This window comes from Coregonus clupeaformis, chromosome 39 (genome assembly GCF_020615455.1).
Source record: "Coregonus clupeaformis isolate EN_2021a chromosome 39, ASM2061545v1, whole genome shotgun sequence".
In the NCBI taxonomy this organism is placed as follows: Eukaryota; Metazoa; Chordata; class Actinopteri; order Salmoniformes; family Salmonidae; genus Coregonus; species Coregonus clupeaformis.
The window spans coordinates 1,279,003-1,293,511 of NC_059230.1; positions in this window are offsets into that span (position 1 = coordinate 1,279,003).

The window sequence follows — 14,509 nt, forward strand, 5'->3', positions numbered from 1 at the left end:
AATGAGTTTGTGTTGTTAAATGTGAGAGAGAGAGGGGAAAAAATGGTAATGGATTTGTAAACAAAGTGGCTTAGCAATAATGTTAATAATCTCCCTTTTCACCTGAACACAACCCAAAGGCCAACCTTACTAAGTTAATTTAAACACAAACACACTCACACACAGAAAAAAGTTGTAAAACGCCCTCAAATCAGGGAAATACTCTCCACTCATTCACAAAAACAACCCACTTGACTTAACATGGAATGGGGTTGTACATTCTAGAATCTATATATATATTTTTTATATAATAATAATACTTTATTTTAGCTATGAAGATATTACAGTTCATACATATCAGACAACATCAATGCTAGGTAGAGAGCAGCCAAAGACCCAAGTCATAAAATGTAAAAAGTCCCATATTCATAACAACAGCGTCCCTTCAAATACACAGAGATCCACTCACAAACAATTATCTATCTACATTCTAGAATCTAGAGACCGTAGTGATGTCACAAGCACTTGTCAGGACCTATGGATCTTGGAACCTACTCAACTCTACTCTGTCCTTCCATTTTCTCAAATGAAGGTGAGGTGAGACTGATGGACCGTAAAGACCTAGCTAAGGTTGTTGTTGCCTTTAGTTCTGAGCTCTGGGTAAATGATCAAGCTGTCATTTGGGTTGTGTAAGTACATATAATAATCTGCTATATGAATGGAAAACTACTGGTGTAATTATTTTTTTTATGAACACTTTCCTTCTGGAATTTCATATGTTGTTGACTGACTATCCCCTTGATCCACAATGGTCACAACACCAAGTCCTTCGCTTTGAAACAGGCCTATAGTGTGATTTTTGAAGAGGGTGGAACCAGGCCTTTTGGCTGATCCATGGGTGGTTTCAGGTTGGGTGGAAAAGATGGTGGGTGCTGTTGAGTCGGTGAAGGTAACCCGAAGTGGACTTGTAATATTTGCTTGTGTTTCTTCAGGTCAGAGGGAGCAGGCGATCCATGCGATGCAACTTGGGTCAAGATCTGTTTCTTGCTTTGCTCTTAGGAACAGGGCACCATTGAAAGGAGTGATTTCTGGGGTAGCGTTAAGTGTGGAGGTAGAGCAATTTAAGTTGAAGATGGTGTTTGTGACGCCTGCCGTTTGGTGCGACGCAGACCCGGTGATGAGCGTGGTGAAACAGAGGAGTCACTGTCAGTCCTTTTGAGTTTTTAGTCAGAGTCTTTACCCGACAAGGTCATGTTAGGATATATCAGTTACAGTGGGGGAAAAAAAGTATTTAGTCAGCCACCAATTGTGCATGTTCTCCCACTTAAAAAGATGAGAGAGGCCTGTAATTTTCATCATAGGTACACATCAACTATGACAGACAAATTGAGGAAAAAAAATCCAGAAAATCACATTGTAGGATTTTTAATGAATTTATTTGCAAATTATGGTGGAAAATAAGTATTTGGTCACCTACAAAAAAGCAAGATTTCTGGCTCTCACAGACCTGTAACTTCTTCTTTAAGAGGCTCCTCTGTCCTCCACTCGTTACCTGTATTAATGGCACCTGTTTGAACTTGTTATCAGTATAAAAGACACCTGTCCACAACCTCAAACAGTCACACTCCAAACTCCACTATGGCCAAGACCAAAGAGCTGTCAAAGGACACCAGAAACAAAATTGTAGACCTGCACCAGGCTGGGAAGACTGAATCTGCAATAGGTAAGCAGCTTGGTTTGAAGAAATCAACTGTGGGAGCAATTATTAGGAAATGGAAGACATACAAGACCACTGATAATCTCCCTCGATCTGGGGCTCCACGCAAGATCTCACCCCGTGGGGTCAAAATGATCACAAGAACGGTGAGCAAAAATCCCAGAACCACACGGGGGGACCTAGTGAATGACCTGCAGAGAGCTGGGACCAAAGTAACAAAGCCTACCATCAGTAACACACTACGCCGCCAGGGACTCAAATCCTGCAGTGCCAGACGTGTCCCCCTGCTTAAGCCAGTACATGTCCAGGCCCGTCTGAAGTTTGCTAGAGTGCATTTGGATGATCCAGAAGAGGATTGGGAGAATGTCATATGGTCAGATGAAACCAAAATAGAACTTTTTGGTAAAAACTCAACTCGTCGTGTTTGGAGGACAAAGAATGCTGAGTTGCATCCAAAGAACACCATACCTACTGTGCAGCATGGGGGTAGAAACATCATGCTTTGGGGCTGTTTTTCTGCAAAGGGACCAGGACGACTGATCCGTGTAAAGGAAAGAATGAATGGGGCCATGTACCTTGAGATTTTGAGTGAAAACCTCATTCCATCAGCAAGGGCATTGAAGATGAAACGTGGCTGGGTCTTTCAGCATGACAATGATCCCAAACACACCGCCCGGGCAACGAAGGAGTGGCTTCGTAAGAAGCATTTCAAGGTCCTGGAGTGGCCTAGCCAGTCTCCAGATCTCAACCTCATAGAAAATCTTTGGAGGGAGTTGAAAGTCCGTGTTGCCCAGCGACAGCCCCAAAATCACTGCTCTAGAGGAGATCTGCATGGAGGAATGGGCCAAAATACCAGCAACAGTGTGTGAAAACCTTGTGAAGACTTACAGAAAACGTTTGACCTGTGTCATTGCCAACAAAGGGTATATAACAAAGTATTGAGAAACTTTTGTTATTGACCAAATACTTATTTTCCACCATAATTTGCAAATAAATTCATTAAAAATCCTACAATGTGATTTTCTGGATTTTTTTTTCTCATTTTGTCTGTCATAGTTGACGTGTACCTATGATGAAAATTACAGGCCTCTCTCATATTTTTAAGTGGGAGAACTTGCACAATTGGTGGCTGACTAAATACTTTTTTCCCCACTGTATCCTGTTAGAGTGTTTGTGATGAATGAATCTACTGCACTGTTTCAGGTGCAACGTTTATGGTTGTGTTGCAGCAGTGTGTAGGAGGGAGATTCCGAGATGTGGGAAGTGTGCAGGAGGGCATGGGATAGAGGATTGTGCAGTTTTGGTGGATAAAGTTGTGTGTGTCAACTGTAGGGGTGCACATGTTGCTGGGAATCGGAAGTGTCCGGCAGGAGAGAGGCAGGTTGAGGTGGCTAGAGTCAGAGTAGTGCAGAAGGTGTCGTATGCTGAGGCAGTGAAGAAAGTAGAAGAGGATGGGTCAAGGGTGAAGGATTCTGAGAGGATCCCTGTGAATAGTAGATCTGTGCCAGCACAGAGGGATAGGCCAGTGAGTAATATATGCTTCAGTAAGGTTGGCTTCTTAGCGTTCAAAGCAATGGTTCTTCAACGAGTCGGACGCGAAGGATATCCTACAGACACCCGACAAGGCCCAAATCCCTGTCATTCGCATGAGAAAGAGACGGAGATATCGTGGACGTAGGTCGGGGTGCCTTGTAAGGATCCGACGGCGAGCGAGAAAACTGCCTCTTCCATCAATCCTATTAGCCAATGTTCAATCATTTGAAAATAAGGTAGACAACCTAAGATTACGGTTATCCTACCAACGGGACATTAAAAATATCTTATGTTTCACAGAGTCGTGGCTGAACGACGACATTGATTACATACAGCTGGCCGGGATATACGCTACATCGTCAGGATAGAACGGCTGACTCCGGTAAGACAAGGGGTGGCGGTCTGTGTATATTTGTAAACAGCAGCTGGTGCAAAAAATCTAATACTAAGGAAGTCTCAAGGTTTTGCTCACCTGAGGTAGAGTATATCATGATAAGCTGTAGACCACACTATTTACGAAGAGAGTTTTCTTCTATATTTTTCATAGCTGTCTATATACCACCACAAACCAATGCTGGCACTAAGACTGCACTTAATGAGCTGTATAAGGCCATAAGTAAACAGGAAAACGCTAATTCAGAGACAGCGCTCCTAGTGGCCGGGGACTTTAATGCAGGGAAACTTAAATCAGTTCTACCTAATTTCTACCAGCATGTTAAATGTGCAACCAGAGGAAAATAAACTCTAGACCACCTTTACTCCACACACAGAGACACATACAAATCTCTCCCTCGCCCTCCATTTGGCAAATCTGACCATAACTCTATCCTCCTGATTCCTGCATATAAGCAAAAACTAAAGCAGAAAGCACCAGTGACTCGGTTAATAAGAAAGTGGTCAGATGACGCAGATGCTAAGATACAGGACTGTTTTGCTAGCACAGACTGGAATATGTTCCGGGATTCTTCAGATAGCATTGAGGAGTACGTCACATCCGTCACTGGCTTCATCAATAAGTGCATCGATGACGTCGTCCCCACAGTGACCGTACGTACCCCAAACAGAAGCCATGGATTACAGGCAACATCCGCACTGAGCTAAAGGCTAGAGCTGCCGCTTTCAAGGAGCGGGACTCTAACCCCGCTATGCCCTCTGACGAACCATCAAACAGGCAAAAAGTCAATACATGAACCATCAAACAGGCAAAGAGTCAATACAGGACTAAGATTGAATCGTACTACACCGGCTCTGAACAGCTAATCATGGCTACCCGGACAATTTGCACTGCCCCCCCACCCCCACCCCCCTTTTTTACTCTGCTGCTACTCTGTTTATTATTTATGCATAGTCACTTTAACTCTACCCACATGTACATATTACCTCAATTACCTCAACTAGCCGGTGCCCCCGCACATTGACTCTGCACCGGTACCCCCCTGTATATAGCTTCCCTACTGTTATTTTATTTTACTGCTTCTCTTTAGTTATTAGCTTTTTTTTTTTTTGCTTGATACTTTTTTAAATTGTTTTACTTTGCATTGTTGGTTAAGGGCATGTAAGTAAGCATTTCACTGTAATGTCTACACCTGTTGTATTTGGCGCATGTGGCAAATAAGATTTGATTTGATTTATCAAATTAAACGTAAGTCACAGAAAATAGATGTTGTGGTAGCAGCTGCAGAGAAATACTTGGGGGTACAAGATTTGACTTCAGAAGAGTTACAGGGTGTGTTGAGTGGTAGTGTCCCATCCTCTCAGGTCGTTGGCCTGGGGAAGGGTCAGATAGGGTTTAGTAGTGGAATAAGGTGATGGGTTTGAATGAGTATAGGGTTAGTTGGTAGGGTAATTCAAATATACAGTATGTATCTTTTTATTTTATATATATATATATATTGGGTTCCCCTTTTCCATTTTGTATCACAAAGTGTAATGGATCCATACTATAGTTCAGTTGGGGGCGGTAATGCAACATATTGTATGCCCACCACCATTAAACCTCACCGAAGAAGAAGAAGAGAGGCCTTCCATAATGGACCACTAGAGGCCTTGTACAGGAGCATACCAGAGATATGGTATGACATTTATGCTTTAATTGCTAGTAAAATAAACTCAAAATAGTGCAACTCTCTCTCTCTCTCTGTGTCCCTCCCTCTCAGTCTCCCGCCCTCTCTTTCTGTCTCTCTCTCCCCCCTTAGCTCACTGTTCGTGAAAAACAAGTATCAACATTGAATGAAGAGCTATTTATTGAGCAAGGCATTACATTTTACATTTTTGTCATTTAGCAGACACTCTTATCCAGAGCGACTGCATACATTATTTTTTTTATTCCCCGTGGGAATCGAACCCTGGCGTTCCAAACACCATGCTCTACCAACTGAGCTACATCCCTGCCGGCCATTCCCTCCCCTACCCTGGACGAATTGTGCGCCGCCCCATGGGTCTCCCGGGCGCGGCCGGCTACGACAGAGCCTGGATTCGAACCAGGATCTCTAGCACTGCGATGCAGTGCCTTAGACCACTGCGCCACTCGGGCGACACATCTAAGAAACAGGAGAATGTAGCAGGCCGGATGCCAGCTGAAGGTGTACACATTTTGAAGACAGCGTATTCTTATCTGAAAATATATGTAATGTATATTAGGCCTACATGGTGGTTAAACAAATAGTTTACAATACTAGTCAAAGGCGTTTTATGTCATCTAGGCCAGGGTTTCCCAAACTCGGTCCTGCAACCCCCCCACACACACACACACACACACACACAAAACGTGCACCCAGGGTGGGCCCCAGGACCAAGTTTGGGAAATCCTGCTCTACAGCTCTAGGCCTAACTTCTGGCCTAGTTGAGGAGTGAAATGCATAGGAATACGTTGGTGAACAAATGCATTGATGAACTCATGCTAGAGGGGGCGACAAATTCTCCTATTTCATCCTTTCCCGGCTTGGAAATTCAAAACAATACCGATTATGTCATTTCCCGTGCTGCACTACGACTAGAACCAGCTTTGACGGTTATTACAATTGAACAAAAAAATAAAATAAAATAATAGGAGCCATTTTAAGCAAAACCGAATAGCAACATGGATTAGGCTAACGATTACACACCTCATGCATTTTGTAAAAAATTATAATTTGACCGTTTACATTTATATTAATTTTTTCCCCCCGTGTCACCAGTGTGTGTAGAGCTGTCGATGCAAGGCATTGGCGCCATTTTCAAACTTATTCTGCAAGAGAATGAATGTCTGGGTTGAAAAACATATTTAACGAATTAATTAATATTTTTTTAATTGCATTTAGACGGGTTATGTTTTTTTGCAAGAATGGTCGTTTCTTCATCGGACGAGGATGTATTTTCTCAAGGTACGCATTTTAGCCTGCATTTAGCAGGCTAGGTAGGTAGCTAGCTAGTTAGTTGCATTGTTAGTAATAGTAGCTAGCTAGCTAGGTAAAAATAAACACAAGCTAGCTGGCAGTCTATGTTGGTTAGCCATGAAATATACATTTTCAACAATTGTAACCTTCGAGTATTTCAAAATACTTTTTCAATCTAAATCTACTGTAGCTAGCAAGGGTGACTAGCAACTCGGCTAACAGTACATTTCTATGACTTTGTTGGGATATCCAAGTTTAGTGGATGTTAAAAGCTTTATGGGAATTTGTTTAACACTACAGCTAGATTGAGGTGAATTGCAAACGATTTTATTTTTTACATTGTCAAAGGAAGCAAGACAGTCGATGTAGTTGCTAAAATAAGTTAATTCAAAGTTACGGGTAATGATTTTATTTCCAGGACAGATTTTTACTACGTCGGTGTCACACCCACGTTTTAGTGCGAGTACCATAGGTTTGGTTCGTGGACCCCTCCCCAAAATCCGCTCATGACACCCCTCTCGAGAATTCCCCCCCATATGTTCAAATCAAATATTTGCTGAACTAGAAAATAATCAAAAGAAACTGCGTTCAATTACCAAATGTTAGAAAAAGGTTGAATACATCGTTCAAAATAATTAAATGTGCAGTATAAACGGTCGAATGTGTGGGGGGAAACAAGTCGAAAAGAAATCGCAAAGACATGATCTGAATCAGCATGTTTCTTCTCGACCCAACCCCCGTCCTGTGCCATATAAACACTATACAGAATATATGACTATAGCTAACATAGACAAATGTTACCCAACGTCGTTACAAAGTTGCATTGGCCGATTGTAGCTAACAGATAATTGCTCCCTTAGTTTGAATTACCTTGCAACATTGTTACCTACTTTGATGTGCAAATGATAGTAAGTAGCCATCTACTTCCCTGTAACGTTAGCTGACGACAGTTGCCTGTCTGGCTCTTTGGCCTTGGATATGTTGCCATCTGCTTACTTTTATCTAAGATTGCCCTTTGATAAATGATACCGTTCAACCATCAAGTTTTAGATTTAAACCGTAAATAATGTTTTAGTCGGTGCATAATTTCACTATTTCGCTCACCCTTATCTTGCCATAAGTTCACATTCTCAATATTTGAATTTGTTGGTTGATAGAGATACATTCAGTTTAATGAAATGTCTCCAAAATATTTAGAATAATGCACAGGATAGATTGATTAGGTCAATGTGAAGAGATTCTTGAATTGATACTAGTTAAAAACAGAGACCTCCATATCGAACCTTCTAGGTGCGTGCGTTTGTAACTGCGTCACCGTCGATGCCACGTACTGTACTTGTACAGTACAAATATAGTGTTTTCTTTGGTCCTCTTCATGACTTCAAATAGTCCCATTCATTCAACTGCATTCTAGTATAGATTCATATTGTGTGGAGCAAATCATCTACTTTGAATGTATTTTCTGGTGCATTTTCTGGGAAAGGAAAACGTATGCATATCTATGAATCCAAAATAAAATAAATAATATAGTGTACAGTTGCCTTGGTTTTCAAAAGGCATTACAGTACTTCACAATATGTCACGGATTTTACTGAATACCACACCCTAACCTTTGAATCTAAACTGTGTGTATATATATATAGATATAGATATAGATATAGATAGTGTCTGGTCACTATTGGTTTGAGGTTCAGATTGCTGTACTATAGGTAAACATCCACTAGTATCTTCTATCTAGTGTGCATGTGTGCGTGCGTGTGCCATTTTAGCACAGACCCTAAAATAATATACAAGAAATATACAATCTGACTCAGCACAGTCTTTTGACTTCTACACAACCACAATATATTCAGGCTATCATATGGCAATGTTATGAAACAGGTGTTCTTTCAAATGGAGGTTGATTTAAATGCATAAAACATTCTATATATGGAGTGAATATATCTCCTATTTTAACATGGCCTAATTTTGAGTATAGGACGTCAGACAGTAAGACACAGAGCATTGCTGTATCATGGGCCCTATTTGTATGGCTACGTTATTCCCAGGTGACTGACTGGCTAGTTGTAGTGTCTTTTTCAGAAGCTTCTGCGTCACAGTGCATTTTGTGAGGTTTGTGTGTGTAATATCTGAAGCTATTTTTGCAACGGAATTGATTTGGGTTGTGTGCTTGGCTTGCTGAGGGTAAGATTTTAGACTTGATATTTAATTGATAGTTCTGAGGTTGGATATATTGACTATCTCCTTAGCTTACACCCCATGGCATATACTGGTAGGCTAATACTGATTTTCTGTGACTGGATTCATTTGTGCTTGCAAGTTGAATGTTGTGGTATAAAAAAAAATAGTATACTAATAATATAGAATGTAATGATTAAGCTTTTGTACTGGTCCCGGTTATCAGAATAACTAGACAGACAGTGCCTATTCAGAGGTATTTGGACTCTACCAAGTTAACTATGAGATGTTTTACTTTGGAGTCAGAATCTCGGAATTGTGTGTGAAGTTTCAACATTCTATTTATGATTCTGGCATTCTAGGCCTTTGTCTTTATTTTTCGTATATTGTGTGTGTGCGCGTGTTTGTACGTGCACTTGTGTGCGTGTTTGTGTGCATTTGAGGCCCTCTGTCCTCGGTAAAACTATCTGTAGATCCAGAACTACATTTTCTCTACGTTGTATGCTTGCTCTCTTCCTTCCACTCCTCAATGAACCTAGTCAAATTATTTCATTGCTGCTTTTCTGTTCTATCGACAATGCCGGACACCCCAAAGGTCGGTGAGACTCCGATTGCAATTTTAAATATTTTTTGTATTTTTCCCCTCTTCTTTTCACTCGCCCGCTCGTCCTTTTCTGTTAAATGCGAAATGGGACTCGGGCCAAGCTTGGAAAGTAGTCGTATCTCTAATTTTTATTGTTCAGCTCGGGGACGTTCATGGTTTGTGGCTTATTACTATATTTACGACTTTTTGCTGGGAAAACTCAGCATTGTCGCTGTGGCAAAAAAAACACCACACAAACGCGCAACAACACTTTCCTTAATTTTTATTTCCCTCTCTCTCTGTGCTTTTCCGCAGTCTAGCCTGTTCCCTCTTGCCCCCCCTCCCTTCTCTCTCCCTCTCGCTTTCTCCCTTCGTTGGCAGAGTGAACGCCTTGGCAAGACGTCAAGAAACCGAAGCGAGTGGCGTCTGCAGCTTGCACTAGTGCAGCCCAGACTAGACAAAAACATACCCTCGCAAATTAATTTTTTCCCGCTGGACACTTCCCCTCACGACCCCCAAATTTCACACCTGTCTCCCCCGATACCTCGTCAACCCGCAGATTTTTTTTCAGATTTTTCAGCGGCTCCGAAAATGTCAATTTTTATTGTAGAAAGTGATGCCGAGGGAAAAAGAGTAACAGCTCCCCTTGCCTTTTTATGCCTACTAAGTTCCCCAGCCTCCTCACTAGCTTCAGCATAGAGCCGAGAGGGACTGCACACAGCACAGCACAGGAGCCTGCCCTGGGGCCCGTTGGGGGTGAAGAGGAGGGGAGGGGGGCGGGAGGGTAAGTGGGACTATGGTTTGGGGTGTAGTACGGGGGCATTTCAGTTTTTTATTTAACCTTTATTTATCCAAGAAGTCCCTTTTTTAAATATTTTTTTATAAGGGAGATGTATTGAGAGAGAGGGGGTATTTTGGGGAGGGGGGGGGGGTAAGAGGACCAAAGGTTTTTTGGGAAAATTTTAGGACTTTGTTCAGGAAGCTTCCCCAATTAGAAAGGGGAGCCCCCAAAGCTTATTTTACCTTAAAAAAAAAAAAAAAGGTTAGGTTGGGTTATTCCCCAAGTGATACACATTTCCTTGTAAGACATTTTAATTTATTTTTTCGATTTTGGGTCAGTGTTGTAATTGGTGAAGTTTTAGTTGAAGCTACGTGTGTGTAGAGAGAGAGAGCTGGAGTAGAGAGAACAATTGGCCTTTAGGACATTTTGAAGAAGTGCATAAATATAAGGAGAAATAGTCTGCTAACACACAAGGTGTGAGCTGGATTGAATTTTGAAGGGGGTGTTCAGATTGTTATTGGCCCCCAACCATTCCCCCTCCTTTTTTTTTATTTTTTTATTATTATTTTGAACATGGACCCGAGGTAAGTGAATTTCTCTTTTCTTTCCCTCGCCTCTCTCTGTTTCAGGTATTTTAAAATGGTCTCTGGTTTGAATGGAGAGTGACAAGCATAGGCCAGAGAGGGAGAGACTGAAAAATGTGTTCTTTCTACTACCCTGTACATCTCTCGCTCTGCTACACTTTTTGCCTTGCTATTTCTCTCTCTCTCTCTCTCTCTCTCTCTCTCTCTCTCTCTCTCTCTCTCTCTCTCTCGCTTCCTTTCCTTATGCCACCGCTCTTTCTCGTTCGTTCTCTCTCTGCCCTCCTCTCTCTACCCTGCTCTTGCTGTCCTTACTCTTTTTGAATGAGCCTATCTGGCAATAGGGACAGACAGAAACGGATGCTTGATGCCTGCTTTCTGATGTGATCACTGGCTTGTTTAAACGTCTAATAAGCCTGCTTTTCCTGAATCAGTAGTGCTATGAATGTGGTCGTGTGGCACTAGTCTGAAATAGGCTAGTAGCCTATACCCTTGTACTCTTTACATGGCTTTGAATGTCTAATTGCATAAAAGTTGTGAATTAGGTGCAATTAATTAATACTGTGTTGGTTTTAGTCTCTGGCCCTACTAGGACAAATGCTTGCTATTTGACCTTGAAGTTGTTTTCTCTTTCACATTGTAGGGTTAAAATTGTGATTTTGTTTAAAGTCTAAAAGTATGGCTAATTTAGTGTTAATTTGGTTCAAATGAATTCATATCAATAGTATCTCTGTGAAAAGTTTCATTTCGGTATTCTTTATGCCTTGGAAATCCAACTTTTCAAAGTGTAAAAGGTTTAAGCACACCACATAGGGTGTGGTGTGTGGAATATTTTTTTCTCCCCCCTTCCTAAAAACCAAATATATTTCTTACTTAATACAACAACTATCGCTTCAATTACAATTTAAAAAAAACAATCACTACTTAGGTAATACTTTTTGTAGCTTTTAGATTTTTTTCATATTTCAGTAATTAGCTTCATTGCTAATTACTGTTCCTAGGTTGTCTCTCAGACTTTTTTTCAACAGATCACAAACCGGATTCCAAATATGTGATAAAAACAAAAAAATCTATTGTAATTTATGAATTAGTTGTCTCTTATCTGTATTCTGAAACTGGAATCGTGTTAGCTTAGCCAGATTTGAGGGCCACATCAGTTCTGTTTAACCTGCCAAGTGACCCTTCTGTGTCTTGATAACACAAAAATGTACTGTAGTTCATGTATTACTTGTCTCAAATGTATATTAAATTGTGTGTTAGATTAGCCTGATTCGAGGGCCACATCAGTTCTATTTCAACTGCTAGTGCCAAGAACTGACCCCTTGTAGCCACAGTCAGAGGCCTGTCGTGCATCCTCTGCCCTCTGTTTTTCTCCCTCCCTCTCTCGTCCCTCTCTCTGAGGTGTGTCTCTTGTGGTTGCTACATTAGCTGGAGCTCAGGTGCATCACTGCTCGTCAATTTCGTTGTCAAGGTCACACCTATGGGGGCAATTTCTCTCTTTCGCCCTCTTTTTTCCCCCTCCTTTTCCACTCTCCCTCCTTTTCTGTCCACAAACTTTCTCTCTCTTTCGCACACACACTTACTCACACACATGCACAGTCGACTCATATTTGAAGATCATCTTGTCTTGAAGACAGTGAGGTCCAACAAGGCCCTAACAAGTTTGATTGGTCTTTGCTGCACAGGGTGTTCCAGGGACATTTTCAATCCGGTTTCATTGTGGTGTCTGTAATTTCTATGATCAGGGTATAATTACATAAATTATTATTTGTTTTTACTGGCCCTTTTTCTGTTCTCTCAAGTATATATATTTTTAAATAGACATGTTAAAATTCGTATTCCTGTTTTTACTATTGGGATAGATGGTGGGGGGCTTGTCTTGATGAGAATCACTGTCTCCTCATGTGCTATCTGGTTTAGAATAGGCACACTTCATAACTATGATTCTACATATTGAGTTAAATGTGTTCATTTCAACACATTATTTTTGTGAATCTGTTTGGCAGTCTGCAGTACATGACGTTATTGTTTCGGTGAGGTGGTGGTGATGGGGGGGGGGGGGGGGGGTGTAAATATGTTGGACTATGTTGTGGGGATTAACATATATATTTTTTAGCAACCAATAACCATTATGAAATCATCACAATTATTTTCAATGTATGGGGATGTGGTCCTGTTGGCTTGTGTATATCTTTTTCTGCGGCATGTAACAGTCTTGTCAGTACACAATCTATGTAAAACCTAGGGAAAAGGGTAAAACAGGCAAAAATAGTCAGGGTTAAATATTATGCAAATAGTGATTTTTTTATTAAGTATATTTTTACGGACTAGGTGTCTTTACATTCAGATATAATGTGAATAGATTAATGTAAGCACCTTTGGTGTAGTTAGTGAACTGTTCAGAAAGTGTCTTCTCTACTTCTCTTTTGTCATCTTCATCCACCATTTTGTCCACTTGCCCACCGTCCATTTTGTGGTCTCAAATAATTGTATGTAAATAAAGTTGTATTATAATTGCAGTATAATTTCAATTCCTATTAATTACATAGAATTTACTCAGTATTGCATTTGCCAAGAAAATAATTTCACTATCTCTCTTTGCTCTTTATTTTTTTTAAATAAAGCATAACTACTGTTGTACTACTCACAACTCCTGTTTCTTTGATATAACTCTAGAAGCAATTTGCAACCAGTGTAAAAAATTACATATCTTTAAACTATGTTACAGGCCTATATGTAATATCTTGGTTCTGTGTAATTTAAATAAAGTGCTAGAATAATCTTGTACTGAACCATGAGTGGGAAAATCTTGTTAGAATGTTATGTTAATTATCTGTTTTTTTCTTTATCTCCACAGCTTCATACCATGGAGAATCCCCTCTCTCTCTCTCTCTCTCTCTCTCTCTCTCTCTCTCTCTCTCTCTCTCTCTCTCTCTGTGTCTCTCTCCCTCTCTGTGCCTCTCTCCGGGGTACCCTCTAGCAGCACATCATGTTTTGCAGGCATCTAAAAGCAACTCCAAATCATTATGTGCTGTCACTGGGAGCCCTTGGAATCACGCCCATTCCAAAAGAACCGTTTTGCAATTCCAATACTGACAGATATCAATGTTCCATTCTGAAGGAGGACCCCTTATCTGCACTGGCAGTTGATGTCAGTGGTGTTTGTATAATCTGTAATGTTGTCAGCATGACAGTTTTACTGTTATCTCAATGTCATGTTTTTTGCCCCTTTTAGATTGGCATTCAGTTTGTTGGTGGCTTTTCAGCATGAAATGGCTATTCCTCTCATTGGAAAGAAATACTATGTATCTAAATACAACTTTGTGATTGTTAGTGTGACCTTTTATAATCAGATATTACTCAAAGGAAAGTTAATGTTCCAGTTATTTCTACTCTGTAGGAATGAATCAAGCCACACTCCATTGTTACATTTATCTAGCCATTCAAAGGACCATGATTCAGTGTTGATCCCTCCCAGTCTGACACTCCTAATGAAAGGGGCCTTTGGCTCCAGACCGAGTGGCCTGGTGGTCCTGCTGCTGGGCCTGCTGGTTGGCCTGGCTACTGGTCTCTCTCCTCCGTGTGTCTGGAGACTGAGGCCTGTCGACCTGCCTGGTGGTCTGTCTCGCTCCAAACTAAGGCCAGGTGGTCAGATGGTCTCTAATCTGTCTTCCTCTCCAGTCTGTCAGTCGACTTGGCTGGTCTCTTCAGTCTTTAGTGTCTCTGGCGCCAAAGAGAGGTCTATCCTTCTGTCGGCCTGGCTCTTGGGCTTTCCCTTGGTCT